Here is a 13,706-nt window from a genome sequence, read left to right as displayed (position 1 = left end):
TGTTGAGAATCAAAAGCACAGCTTTTACTACACAGCCAGGATAATGATGCTCCTAGTCCTAGACTAGATCTAGATCTAGTCAAGATCTAGCCTATGTTAGACCGAAAGCTTCAGTCTCTATAATCGTCGGTTGTTCCACTGAGACTACGTCTGGCTCCACTAGACCTCCGGATATAGAGACTGAACAATACGTGCCTTCACGGTTGTTTCATCGCAAAGCATGCCGGGACATAATTCTAGTCCATTTTCACCTTCGCCGTGATCAGCTGTCCTGTTGCAAACAACGGGATTCTTATCGAATCAACATCATAATCTTGTACATAGTCCGCTATTCTGCAGTGATTTTCTTCCAATCCAGTATCATTTGTACGGTAAGAAAACCAAAGTTTGTGGTTATTCATTTTTATGACTAATAAAGCTGATAATACGACGTAATGAGAGTGGGCCGAGATCCAACTTTAGTAAATCTAGGCCTAGATCTAGTCCCGTATGTTCAAATGTGTGTGCATTTTAAGTAGACTGATTGTCTTTTAAGCTGCTTAAGTACACTCGTCTCGTGTTTTAGGTAGAAATGTACAGTAATATGAGATTTATGTCTCATGAGATATTAATAGACTTTCTAGATCCTATAATTGATAATGGAATAGGGTCTACTAGAATGGCTGACATTTAGATAGTGATTGCAATTAAGTGTAAAAAAGTACAAGAGGCCATGAAAATGATAGATTTGTCGATCTGGATCTGGATATAAATTCTGATATCGATGAGCTCAACTTGAGCATCTACGTGTTGAAGAAGTGATAAGGATTCTTTTGTTACAATCATTCTTGTGGTCAAGAACTTAATATGATTGTCTTTTCCCTTATATTTATCAGTTGCAGCATCATCGAACACGGCCGATGAAACAAGATAACACCGTGCATGTAGATGTTACGAGAGAGCTCATTTCACAATGGACAACAGAAGTGTTACGTGACTTTCTACAAGGAGGGGACTCAAGCTTGGAAATCGAGTACCGGTAGTCATTATTTGTTCTCTGCCTTGACGCGGTAGCTGTTCAGCCATCCGAGGTAGACACTGTGAGGAACTGGACAATGGATGGATTGGGGGGGGGGGGGGGTGGGGGTAGGCATGCAGAACTGGCCTACTATGTTTGTATGTACCTACTGGATAAGGACCCTCCATCACTAGAGGGAAAAATAATGAGAGACTACAAAGAGGGGAAGGCATATAGTTATTTTGCCTTGTGAAAAAATTAGATTTAGCCCCTAAAAAAGTGTTCCTTCGGGTATCAAATGACGACAGGTGAAACCTCACAGTTGTAGAATTATTATCTGTAATGTGATTTCCAAACCATGTGACAGCAAATGGTGTATGGTGTATGTTGTAAAGGTATTGTAAAATGCATTGTTTAACAATGTATAACAATGTTTAAACCGAGATGGACGTATGGCCCTACGTGCTACCAGTGTCTGTGATATGGTGTATTAATACTGAAGCCCTAACAAAATTGTGCTTCAAAATGATCAAGAAGTGCCTCTAAAAAGTAAAAATCTTTGTTTGACCCCTTTTACCATACTCGTTTTCCCCAATAAACTGTAGTGTTATGAAAACCGTTTGGCAAACACAAAATTTGGTTTCGATTTCCAATCGTAAATATCTTGATAATCAGACAGGCGATCGGATTGTAAAAGTCATTGAGTTCCTGACTGACCTAAATTTATCATTGCAGCATGAGCTAAATCCAGGATTTTGTTTCAGAATCTGAGAGTAAGTTACCCGATCCCTTTAAATCTGTTTGCATTAAAGGTGGTACCCCCCCCCCCCCCCCCCCTTCTCAGCAAAAGTCCAGTGTGTAAAGTCAATACGGGCAGATCTTTTTCTTTGTTACGAGCCAGAGATTTTGGGAACACGCATGCGGTACCTCCGTTCCCGTTCCTGGAGGGGGGGGGCGGGGGTGGTACTACTTCTTCATAAGATGTCAACTTATATGCATTGCATTAAACCTGTTGATATTGATCTAACTTGTATTCATCTCATGGTTATATTTATTTTATCAATAAAATAAAACAACACAGAGAAGGTTGTAGACGAGTACTAAGCAATCATTACTGTATGTAGGACGCCGAGTTGAAGTTATTCATGATTTATTCAAGAGAGGAAGGTCAGACAGACCTGATGTTTTAAATATTTAACGAGAGAAAAATCATAGAAACAGAGAGAGGCATCGAGAGAGATGTCGACGCTTAATGAAAAAGAAAGAGTGATAATAAGGAGAGAGGAGAGAGAAAGAGACAGAGAGGGGGGAGAGATAGAGAGGGAGAGCAAGAATTAGGTGTGAAGAGGAAGATCTAAGAGAACAAGAGATTAAATTTTACAAATGTACACGTTTCCATGTACCTTTACTTAATTTATATTATAATGTAAACGATATTGTGATGGTCTTTGCTTAATTTTAGTTTGCATTCTTTCCTTTAGCTTTATCTTCTAATTTACTATTCTAATTTAGTAAATGTTAGTATAAATATAATTTTGATTTCTATCTCTTCCCCTATGTCATAGCCTCCATTCTTGCTCTCCCTTCCTCATGTTAGTCCATCTCTCTTTCTCTCTCTCTGTAATGATAACCCCTCTATCAATCTTTTCTCCATCAACTCATGATATGTTCCTCCTCTTCTCCTTCTCGTTCATCATCACAATCATCATCATCATCTCAAAACTGTATTAATCAATCTATAAGACTCTTTAGATTGATCAATACAGTTCTTATAACATATGACCTTTATGTACAAACAATAAACCAAATGGTCACAATCATTTAATAAAAAGTGGTAAGAACAATTATTCCAACTCTATGGGCAACAACGTAATCTCCATTTTCTCCTCCTCGTTCAAATATTAGCTTCTTTTTCATTCTTTACTCGTGTTACTTCTCTATCTCTCTGACTATACTCACAAGAAAGTAGAATCAACGGTTTGACATGAAACAGTCTAGAAAATGAACTAAATTTATTCAAGTATCAAATGATTTTGAATTACAGACAGCTTTCTCCCACGAGATGAAAAAAATATCTCCCTAACCAGAAACTGGCAAAATAACTAAATGCCTTTCCCTCTTTGTAGTCTCTCATTCTTCCCTCTAGTGATGGAGGGTCCTTATCTACTAGGTACACACAAATGTCTCTATACATAGTAGACGACCAGCTCTGCAGTCTGCATGCCTTTCTCCCCCCCCCCCCCCCCCCCCCCCCCGCCCCCTCTCCATCCATCGTCCAGTTTATCTCTACCTCGGATGGCTGACGGTACTCGATTTCCAAGCTTGAGTCCCCTCCTTGTAGAAAGTCACGTAACACTTCTGTTGTCCATTGTGAAATGAGCTCTCTCGTAGCATCTACGTTATCTTCTGATTCATGGGTCATAGTGTTCGATGATGCTGCAACTGATAAATAAAAGGGAAAAGAAAATCAAATTTAAGTTTGTGACCAAAGAACCCTCATCACTTCTTCAACACTAGATCATGTAGCAGACGTGTATGCAGGGGGGAGGGAGTTTCGGGGTTGAACCCCCCCCCCCCTCCTCCAATTTTGTTTAGACTATGTGTGTGTGTGTTTTTGAGGAACCTCCCCCCCTCACTTTTTTAATAACAAAAATAAATTAAACATTTTTTGTGCTAAAGGGTGACCCAAAAAGGTGACCTTACCCCCCACCAACTGAACAAAATATCGGTCTCCCAAATTTCATATTTTCGGGGAAAAAAAGAAGGAAAAAAAAAGGTGCTCTTACCACCCCCGGCTTATTCACCGGCTGGCCGAGTCGTTGTGAAATTGACTGCGTGATTTTCAAATTTTACCCCCCGGCCCCCCCCCCCCCTCGAAAAAATCCTCCATACGCCCCCGTCATGTAGATCCTCAAGTAGAGCTCATTGATATCAGACTATTATATTCAGATCCAGATCGAAAAAATCTATCGTTTTCATGGCCTCTTTTACTTTCTTACATTTATATAATTTCTAATTGCAATCACTTTCTACTTCTAGGCCTAACTGTCGGCCATTCTAGTAGACCCTATTCCATTATCAATTATAGGATCTAGAAAGTCTATTCATATTTCATGAGACATAAATCTCATATTACTGTACATTTCTACCTAAAACACGAGACGAGTGTACTTAAGCAGCTTAAAAGACAAACAGTCTACTTAAAATGCACACACATTTGAACATACGGGACTAGATCTAGGCCTAGATTTACTAAAGTTGGATCTCGGCCCACTCTCATTACGTCGTATTATCAGCTTTATTAGTCATAAAAATGAATAACCACAAACTTTGGTTTTCTTACCGTACAAATGATACTGGATTGGAAGAAAATCACTGCAGAATAGCGGACTATGTACAAGATTATGATGTTGATTCGATAAGAATCCCGTTGTTTGCAACAGGACAGCTGATCACGGCGAAGGTGAAAATGGACTAGAATTATGTCCCGGCATGCTTTGCGATGAAACAACCGTGAAGGCACGTATTGCCACGGCCGTATTGTTATGCCCCCAAAATCCCCCAAAATGTCATTTTACCTCGTTCATTTCCAATTTTAAATTAGGCCTAGGCTATAATACATCGGTTCCACTTACTAACTTGATTGATATAATCCGTTTAATGGTCCCTTTTAAGGAAATTATCGGTCAAAATCGACATCCATGTTGAAAATCTTGCAAGCCGTGTTAAACTCTCGCTGCCGTCAATCTCATCCCTTCTAACTTTGTTAGTCTACGCCGAAGGTAAAATGATTATGAAGGAAAAACTGTGCGCCATCTACACGTTCGTAATGGCGTTATCACAGTTTTTTCCTTCATAATTAGGTCTAGTCTAGTCTAGATCTACAAAAGTTTGGTCAATTTTTGTGGTGGGGTATTCTAAAGTTGTTCCTCACGTGATGTAACAAGTTAACGAAAGCCTCAATGAATATATAAATCATAGCATATTGACAAAGAAAACAGTCCATGGCACTGGCTTTATCAGCTGGCCGCTTTTGGCTTTTTAGCGGCAGCCAACGCACGGGGCAAGGCAGATCTATGCAAACTTTGTCCCCATAAGTCATAACTCGTGGGGTCGCACCGCTCGCGCTCGAGTAGGATAGCAGTTACGGTTACACACGACATGCACTCGAAAGATACCGAACATCATAATTAAAACACAATCATACATAGACCCTAAAGTAATTAAATTAGAATCATGGATTACTGTCACGCATATAGCAATGTTTTCTGTTCGTGAGTTCTTTTTGTTTGAACGTTTGAAGACCAAAATAAAAGATTAAAAAATGTTTACCTTTAGGCTTTATCAAACGCCGCGCCTCCTCGTCAACTGTCTGCGCATGCGCACTGATACAACTGTAAACTGGTACTGTATAGCGATGGGAAAAAGTATATAGATCTACTTGATAAATAGGGGCGGTGGACCCTTGGAGTGAGGGGGGGGGGGGGGGTGGGAGTAATCATGTAGATTTGGTTTGGACTGCTGCCTCCAAACCACTCAGCCCCGTTTATATATAGCCCCGTCGTCATATAAACATAAAAATAAAAATGGCACCCATTATAATATGACTTTGGATAAAAGAAAAAGCATAAACAGTTATAAAAAGCTATAAACTTTTTTTAGCATCTGCATGGAATTTGAACTTAAGCGAGAACACGAATGAGGTATTATTCTTAAGAAAACGGTAACCGGGCTTCTGGACACGATCTACAAGTAGAAGTATTTCTATGGATGTCTAGACTATTTTTAAGAGGGGCACCCCGTTTCAATCATCTATGAACCTTAAATAATGATACATCTAATATGAAAGAGCGTTTTATCCCAAATCAATTGGTATCATTTTTGTGTGGTATGCAGGGGCGTAAATCCCGGGGGGATGGGGGGGCTGCATCCCCCCTGGCTTGAAGTAGGGGGGGGATGGCCTGTACAATCACCCCCCCCCCCTGAGATTACAACAACAAAAAAAGAGAAAAAAAAAAGGAAGAAGAAGAAAAAAAATGTGATGGTTTCACTTTCAGCATAATGCATGAGAAATGAGGTTTTTTTTTAATGTATGTATAACTGTATAGCCTACACGTGTACAGTATGTCACGATCATTAAGAGTAGTTGCGCGACGTGTGCGAACAAGCACTTCATAAACTTCAGAATAATTTTTCGTTACTTTGCAAGGTATTATTATAGCCTAGACGTAAAGTGCGCTAGCGCGCGAGCGCTTAAAAAGTGCAATCATGTACAGAAGATGCCCGGCTCTCCCCCCCCCACTCAGTGTTATTTAGGGTACGAGTATGCTCGTTCCCTCCCTTTGAAAGCACCCCCAACCCCTATCTCAGGACAGGCGCGGATCCAGGATTTCTAAGGGAAGGGGGCCCAACTTTTTTCTTTTTTTGCTCCCGAAAATTTGAAAACGCGCCGGCCAAAAAGTCGCTCAGGGGGGGGGGGGGGGGGGGGGGGGGGGGGGGGGGGGGGGTAGTGAGCACATTTTTTTTTTTTTTTGATCCTCAAAAAAAATTTCGATTTGCACCCCCCCCCCCTTGAGCGCCAGGGGGGGGGGGCCCAACCCCAAAAAAGGTAAAAATCACGTGATTTTACATGATTTTTTTCTCAAGGGGGGGGGGGGCCCGGGCCCCCCGCGCCCCCCCCCCCCCTGGATCCGCCACTGTCTCAGGACTGCCAACATTTCTGAATCCCCCTTTCGCCGGCTTTTCGCTGGCTTTTCCTGCCTTGGAGACCCCCCCCCCCCCCAATTTCAGGTGAGCTCTAATCGATCGAGAGGGACTGGGGGGCTGGGGGCCAATGTTTTTACTTTTCAAAATGAAATAATCCTGAATGAGCTTTCAAAGCTAGCAGGAGTTTCAGGAATTTGATCCCGGGATTCGATCAATTTTTTTTAATGATATTTAAGATATTTTATAACCCCCTTTTTACATTTCTCAGGATTCCAAAGAGAGAGAGAAAAAAACCCACCCCCTTTTTAAAGAAATCTCCGGGTGAAAACTGTGAACGCATCTGATTGAGAGTGATAAATAATACGGTAACTGTTGCATTGTCCAGGTCCTACTCGGTGGTTGTCATTAATTTTGTTTACACCTAAAACTTAAGGGACGAGGGGATGATATTTAAGGGCTGCAATGCATGTGATGTTTGTGTAGGTCTATGAATGAATTAATTTGTTGTTTATATTGAATGAATTGAATTGAATTCAGATAAATAGGGCTTAATAAGAGTCGAAAATGGTGCAACGAATCGTCTTCTTTCTATAATATTTAAATCAAACGTCTAAGCTTTTCGCGCTTCGCGCGGGAAGGGGAAACTGAATTCAGACGAGAATTAAGAGTCGAGAACAGTTCACCCAATCGTCTGCTTTCTCTAATAATTTAAGGAAACGTCAAGGCTTCCGCCCTTCGCGCGAGAGGGGGGAAACTGAGTTCAGATAAATAGGGCTTATTAAGAATCGAAAACGGTGCAACGAATCGTCTTCTTTCTATAATAATTAAATCAAACGTCTAAGCTTTTCGCGCTTCTCGCGGGAATGGGAAACTGATTTCAGACGAGAATCAAGAGTCGAGAACAGTACACCCAGGGGCGTCGCTAGACCTTTTTCAGTGGGGGGGTGTAGAGGCCAACGATTACCGACAAAACCAGCCACCAATTACCGACAAAATTAAATGTCCAATATCTACAAATTCAACCCTATAAACCTGGGGCCTATGGACTATCTATAGTACTTGCATATGCGCAAAATGGTCATTTTCCTCGACGACATAAATAAACGAATTATTTCTCTAATTTAGTCAGCATCATAGCTATATATTAATGCAGGCGCGGAGCTAGGATCTTATTTTAGGGAGGGGCGGTAGTGAGCAAGAGAATCACTTAAAAGCGCGCTCATTAGGGGAGTGTGAGTGATGGGCCTCCCGCGCGAAGCGCGAAAGCTTAGACGTTTCCTTAAATTATTAGGAAAAGAAGACGATTAATTGTACCGTTTTCGACTGGTAATCCTTGGCTGAATGAAGTTTTCCCCTCCTCCCGCGCGAAGCGCGGTAGCTTTGACGTTTCATTAAATTATTATAAAAAAGAAGACGATTTGCTGTACCGTTCTCGACTGTTTATCCTTTTCTGAATTCAGTTTCTCCCCCACCCTCGCGAAGCGCGGAAGCTTTGACGTTTCATTAAATTATGAGAAAAAGCAGACGATTCGGTGTACTGTTCTCGACTCTTAATCCTTGTCTGAATTCAGTTTCTCCCCCACCCGCGCGAAGCGCTGAAGCTTTGACGTTTCATTAAATTATGAGAAAAAGCAGACGATTCGGTGTACTGTTTTCGACTCTTAATCCTTGTCTGAATTCAGTTTCTCCCCCACCCGCGCGAAGCGCGGAAGCTTTGACGTTTCATTAAATTATGAGAATTAAAAGCAGACAATTCGGTGTACTGTTCTCGACTCTTAATCCTTATCTGAATGAAGCTTCCCCCTCCCGCGCGAAGCGCGGAAGTTTTGACGTTTCCTCATATTATTAGAGAAAGAACACGATTCGTCGTACCGTTTTCGACTCTAAATAAGCCCTATTAATTTTGTCTGAATTCAGTTTCCCCCCTCTCGCGCGAAGCGCGGAAGCTTTGACGTTTCCTTAAATTATTAGAGAAAGAAGACGATTCGTTGTACCGTTCTCGACTCGTCTAAATGAAGTTTTCCCCTTCCGCGCGAAGCGCGGAATTTTTGGCGTTTCATCACAATATAGAGAAAGGAAGACGATTCATCGTACCGTTTTCGACTCTTATTAAGCCCTATTCATCTGAATTCAGTTTCCCCATCTCGCGCAAAGCGCGAAAGCTTTGACGTTTCCTCAAATTATTAGAGAAAGAAGACGATTCGTTGTACCGTTCTCGACTCGTCTAAATGAAGTTTTCCCCTTCCGCGCGAAGCGCGGAATTTTTGGCGTTTCATCACAATATAGAGAAAGGAAGACGATTCATCGTACCGTTTTCGACTCTTATTAAGCCCTATTCATCTGAATTCAGTTTCCCCATCTCGCGCAAAGCGCGAAAGCTTTGACGTTTCCTCAAATTATTAGAGAAAGAACACGATTCGTTGTACCGTTTTCGACTCGTCTAAATGAAGTTTTCCCCTTCCGCGCGAAGCGCGGAATTTTTGGCGTTTCATCACAATATAGAGAAAGGAAGACGATTCATCGTACCGTTTTCGACTCTTATTAAGCCCTATTCATCTGAATTCAGTTTCCCCAGCTTGCGCGAAAGCTTTGACGTTTCCTCAAATTATTAGAGAAAGAACACGATTCGTTGTACCGTTTTCGACTCTAAATAAGCCCTATTAATTTTGTCTGAATTCAGTTTCCCCCTCTCGCGCGAAGCGCGGAAGCTTTGACGTTTCCTTAAATTATTAGAGAAAGAAGACGATTCGTTGTACCGTTTTCGACTCGTCTAAATGAAGTTTCCCCTTCCGCGCGAAGCGCGGAATTTTTGGCGTTTCATCACAATATAAAGAAAGGAAGACGATTCGTCGTACCGTTGTTGACTCTTAAACCTTGTTTGAATTTAGTTTCCCCGAAAATTTTAGGCCTCTGATTTCTTTAGCTGATATTATAGGAAAGTGAAACTTTGAGAAAATACAAGTATTGTAGTCACTCTCGAAGTCTTCACAGCGGATAAGAAGTCACAGTTCGTAGGGAAAAAAAACTTGTCGGCCGACCGACAATATACATCTCACCGACTTCAAACTTCTGCATTGATATAGTACACGAGGATCGAGCAAGAATACCGACACAGCTGACCCGACACAACAACATAATTACCTGTGTCTTTCTTGCTCCCTCGACGAGACGACTCCACTTAACAACCCCCTTTTCTCTTTTACTCCCACTCCTCCTCTCTCAGACTCTTACCTCCCCTCTCTCTCCTCTCTTTCATCCCCCGTTTCTTTTGTTTCCCTCTCACTCTTTTTTCTTCTTTTTCCTTTTCTTCCTTTTCTTTCTTTTCCTTTCTTTCCTCTCCTCCCTCTTCTTCTTTTTTCTCTTTCTTTCTGCTCTTTTCTTTCCTTTCTTTTCCTTTCTTTCCTTTCTTTCTTTTCTTTTCCTTTTCTTTTTTTCTTTTCTTTCCCTTTCCCTCTCTTTTTTTCCCTCCCCCTTTTCTCTTTTTCCCGACGGCAGCGCAATTTTACCGACAATATCCTGACAGGTGGGGGGGGGGGTGTCGCACCCCCCCACACCCCCCCTTTGGCGACGCCCCTGAGTACACCCAATCGTCTGCTTTCTCTAATAATTAAAGGAAACGTCAAGGCTTCCGCGCTTCGCGCAAGAGGGGGAAACTGATTTCGTTTGTGTGTGTGTGTGTGTGTGTGTGTGATGTGTGTTTGTGCGTGCGCGATCGCGCGCGCTTGCGTAAATTAGTGTGGGCGCGCGTGTGCTCGTGTTATATGTGATGGCTATCGTCGATCATCCCCCCCCCCCACCCCTCGGTACGGATTTACGCCCCTGGTGGTATGTGTTCACGCTTGGATGAAAAGGAGGCATTGTTTGCAAAAATCGTCTTGCGCTAAAGTTGCGTATGTGATGTTTGAATACAACAATTGGGATTTGTGTATTAATTAGGTCATTGCAGTTCCAAATAACATCCCTAACAAAATTAATCATGCCACACATATCAAATATCTAATATCAAATATCAACGAACATTTGTGCGCGTGTGTGTGTGTTTGTGTTTGTGACTTTGCTTCTGCAAAAAAGCATATGCAATGCATTTCATTTGATACATTCAATTCATTCTCTCACTTTAATCCCTACATATCACATACTGTATTGGCATCACTTTGGTGCAAGTTTTTTTTTGCACTCTCGCAAAAATTGCCTCCTCTTCATCCAAGCTTGAACACATACCACACAAAATTGATACCAATTGATTTGGGATAAAACGCTCTTTCATATTAGATGTATCATAATTTACTGTTCGTAGATGATTTGTTTACATAATTAGCAGTTTTCTAGATGTAAACTTTTTTTTTGGACTCACACGGTATAAGTGGGTTGAAAGTCTATTTTAAATGTAGGACCATCAGTGATGCAAAAACAATCGAAGTCCACAATGATAATATCCCCCCCCCCCCCCATTGATTTGGTTTGGCTACGTCAAAACATTCCCATTGCAAATTCTTTTAGTGAAAGGAACATATACAGCGCCACAGCCATATAATTCACAATAAAACCTTCATAAGAACCACACATCTACCATTGGGCCGACGTCAGAATTTGATGTAAGCCCAATGTCAAAATTATGATGTTGGACCCACGTCGTAAATTCACGCTGGGCCACTTCACGATTGGGCTGGCGGACATTTCAACGTCAGGTCATTTTGCAACGTCACTGAAACATGAGGTAAGGTTGACCAAATGTCAAAATCCGATGTTTGCCCGACGTCAGGGAAATTGATGTTTGGTCAACATCATTGGGCTTGAGTACATTTTAACATTGGGCCAACGTTAGAATTTTTATATAGACATCATTTCACAAAACTTTGCCATCAACGGTAACTACCATGTAAACCTTGATTTTTATTGGCTGTTGAGCCCTGTTACCATGGTAGTTATTGATGGCAAAGTTACTATCAATGGTAAGTTTTATGCAACTGGCAACGTTGTTGGCCCAACGTACTTTCCCGACGTCGTGCCGGCCATTTCACAACAAAGTTTATAATTCGCGATGTCCCTTATGAGACACCATATACGCGAACGGCATATCGCGTAAGTAACTTAAAAGCCTGTCTGCACTAGTTTGGCCAGAAGGGATTAGACCTTCCTGCGTGGTCACTGATACTGATTATCTCATCAAATTATCTCATCAAATCAGCTCTCAATCAATATTAGAAAAAGGGGATTAAGGGTGGACGAACGGGTACCGCTATTAGGCCATTTAAAATATATACATGTTTAGCGTCCCCGCCCGCTTCCTTTTGGGGGGCCGCCTCCTATTTTCCTTTTTTTTTTTTTTTGGAATTTTTTTGTTGATTTTGTTGATTTTTTTAAAAGAAAAAATCATGAAAAACACTGCTAAAATGGATCTGTTTCTGATTAAAAAAAAAAAAAAAAAAATGTCGGCCGCCATCTTGAAAAATAGCCCGAATGTCAGGGAAAATGTACCGAGCAGCCTTTTTGAGCGGCCATTTTGAAAGAAAAAAAAACGATAAAAAGGGCCTCCTCCTTCCTATTTTTTGAAAAACAGGACGCTAAACATGTTTTTTTTTTTTTAATTTGGCCTTAGGCATTGTTTGGGTAACCCGACACATGCTCCGCCGACGATTGCTCCGCCGACATTTACTCCGCAAAATGCGACAATTGCTCCGCGACATTTGCTCCGCGACATTTGCTCCGCCGACAATTGCTCCGCCGACATTTGCTCCGCCGACATTTGCTCCGCCGACATTTGCTCCGCCGACAATTGCTCCGCCGACAATTGCTCCGCCGACATTTGCTCCGCCGACAATTGCTCCGCCGACAATTGCTCCGCAAAGCGCGACAATTGCTCCGGTGACAAATGCTCCTCGAACGACAGTTGCTCCGCCGACAGTTGCTCCGCCGACAATTGCTCCGCCGACAATTGCTCCGCCGACATTTGCTCCGCCGACAATTGCTCCGCCGACAATTGCTCCGCAAAGCGCGACAATTGCTCCGGTGACAAATGCTCCTCGAACGACAGTTGCTCCGCCGACAGTTGCTCCGCCGACATTTGCTCCGCCTGAAGCGACACTTGCTCCGCCGACAATTGCTCCGCCGACATTTGCTCCGCGATATTTGCTCCCCCGACATTTGCTCCGCTCAAAAAGTGCCCCGTAAAATACATAGGCTACTACGACAATAATTGTTGCTCCTCCCCAAAAGTACCCCGTAAAAGACAATGCTCCGCCGACAATAAAGTTGCTCTCTGTTCCAAAAGTGCGGCCTCGTGAAAGACATGAATGCTCCTCTGGCAATTAGTGCAATAAATGCTCAGCCGTTTTTTGCTTTTCCCCATAATGTTTGATTTATAAAAAAGTTGTAGCTCCCTATGCAAGTTCTCCGGCGAAAGATAATTACTCCGCTCAAAATCTGTTTCAAAATCTGTTAGCTGATCCAAAGCTCAAGGCTATCTTTCTTTCTCTCTCTTGCTCCTCCTTTTCCTTTTCACACCCTTTTCTTTGTCTTATCTCTTTTCTTTCCTCTCATGCTATTAGTCTTCTTTCATTTTCATCACTTCTTCTCTTCTCCCCCTCTCGAGTTCTATTTCTCTCGTTGTAACGTAATATAGTACATGAAGTACATTCTTGTTTAGAATAGAATTTCAATAATATCCAGTCCGTTTTCTATAGGTTTCTTTCCGTCAGTTAAGTGCTTTAATAAATATATATATATATTAGTGTGTAAAACACCCCGTCTCATTCGAGTACTTTGTTTTCACTGACTTTAAGAGACTCACGGAACCACCGGAAGAAAAGCAATTGGCTTATCATGAAGAACTAACATCAAACTGCAATAAAATGATTTGTATAAATGGGAATAAGCAGAAAGGCTGCCTAAATTTCCCGTCTGAATGAGTTCTCTCTTTTACGTATAAGTGCCCTTCAAAGCTTATTTTGATCCCTCCCCTGTTGTTTTCTAGAACTTCCATGATGACCTAGTACATTGTATC

General features: G+C 41.9%; 1 protein-coding gene across 1 annotated transcript in view; it reads right to left on the bottom strand.

The window, feature by feature from the left end:
- Window positions 1–5,403, bottom strand: part of LOC583384 (deoxynucleoside triphosphate triphosphohydrolase SAMHD1) — a gene marked incomplete in the record, with an annotated part of 34,712 nt that extends 29,309 nt beyond the window's left edge. Inside the window, 1 exon segment of the mRNA XM_030975095.1 lies at window positions 5,339–5,403.
- Window positions 5,404–13,706: the final 8,303 nt, after the last annotated feature.

This window comes from Strongylocentrotus purpuratus, unplaced genomic scaffold (assembly GCF_000002235.5).
Source record: "Strongylocentrotus purpuratus isolate Spur 01 unplaced genomic scaffold, Spur_5.0 spur5_scaffold_8, whole genome shotgun sequence".
Taxonomy (NCBI): Eukaryota; Metazoa; Echinodermata; class Echinoidea; order Camarodonta; family Strongylocentrotidae; genus Strongylocentrotus; species Strongylocentrotus purpuratus.
Note: the sequence above shows the minus strand (reverse complement) of the source record. Positions and strands in the feature narration are given on the sequence as shown.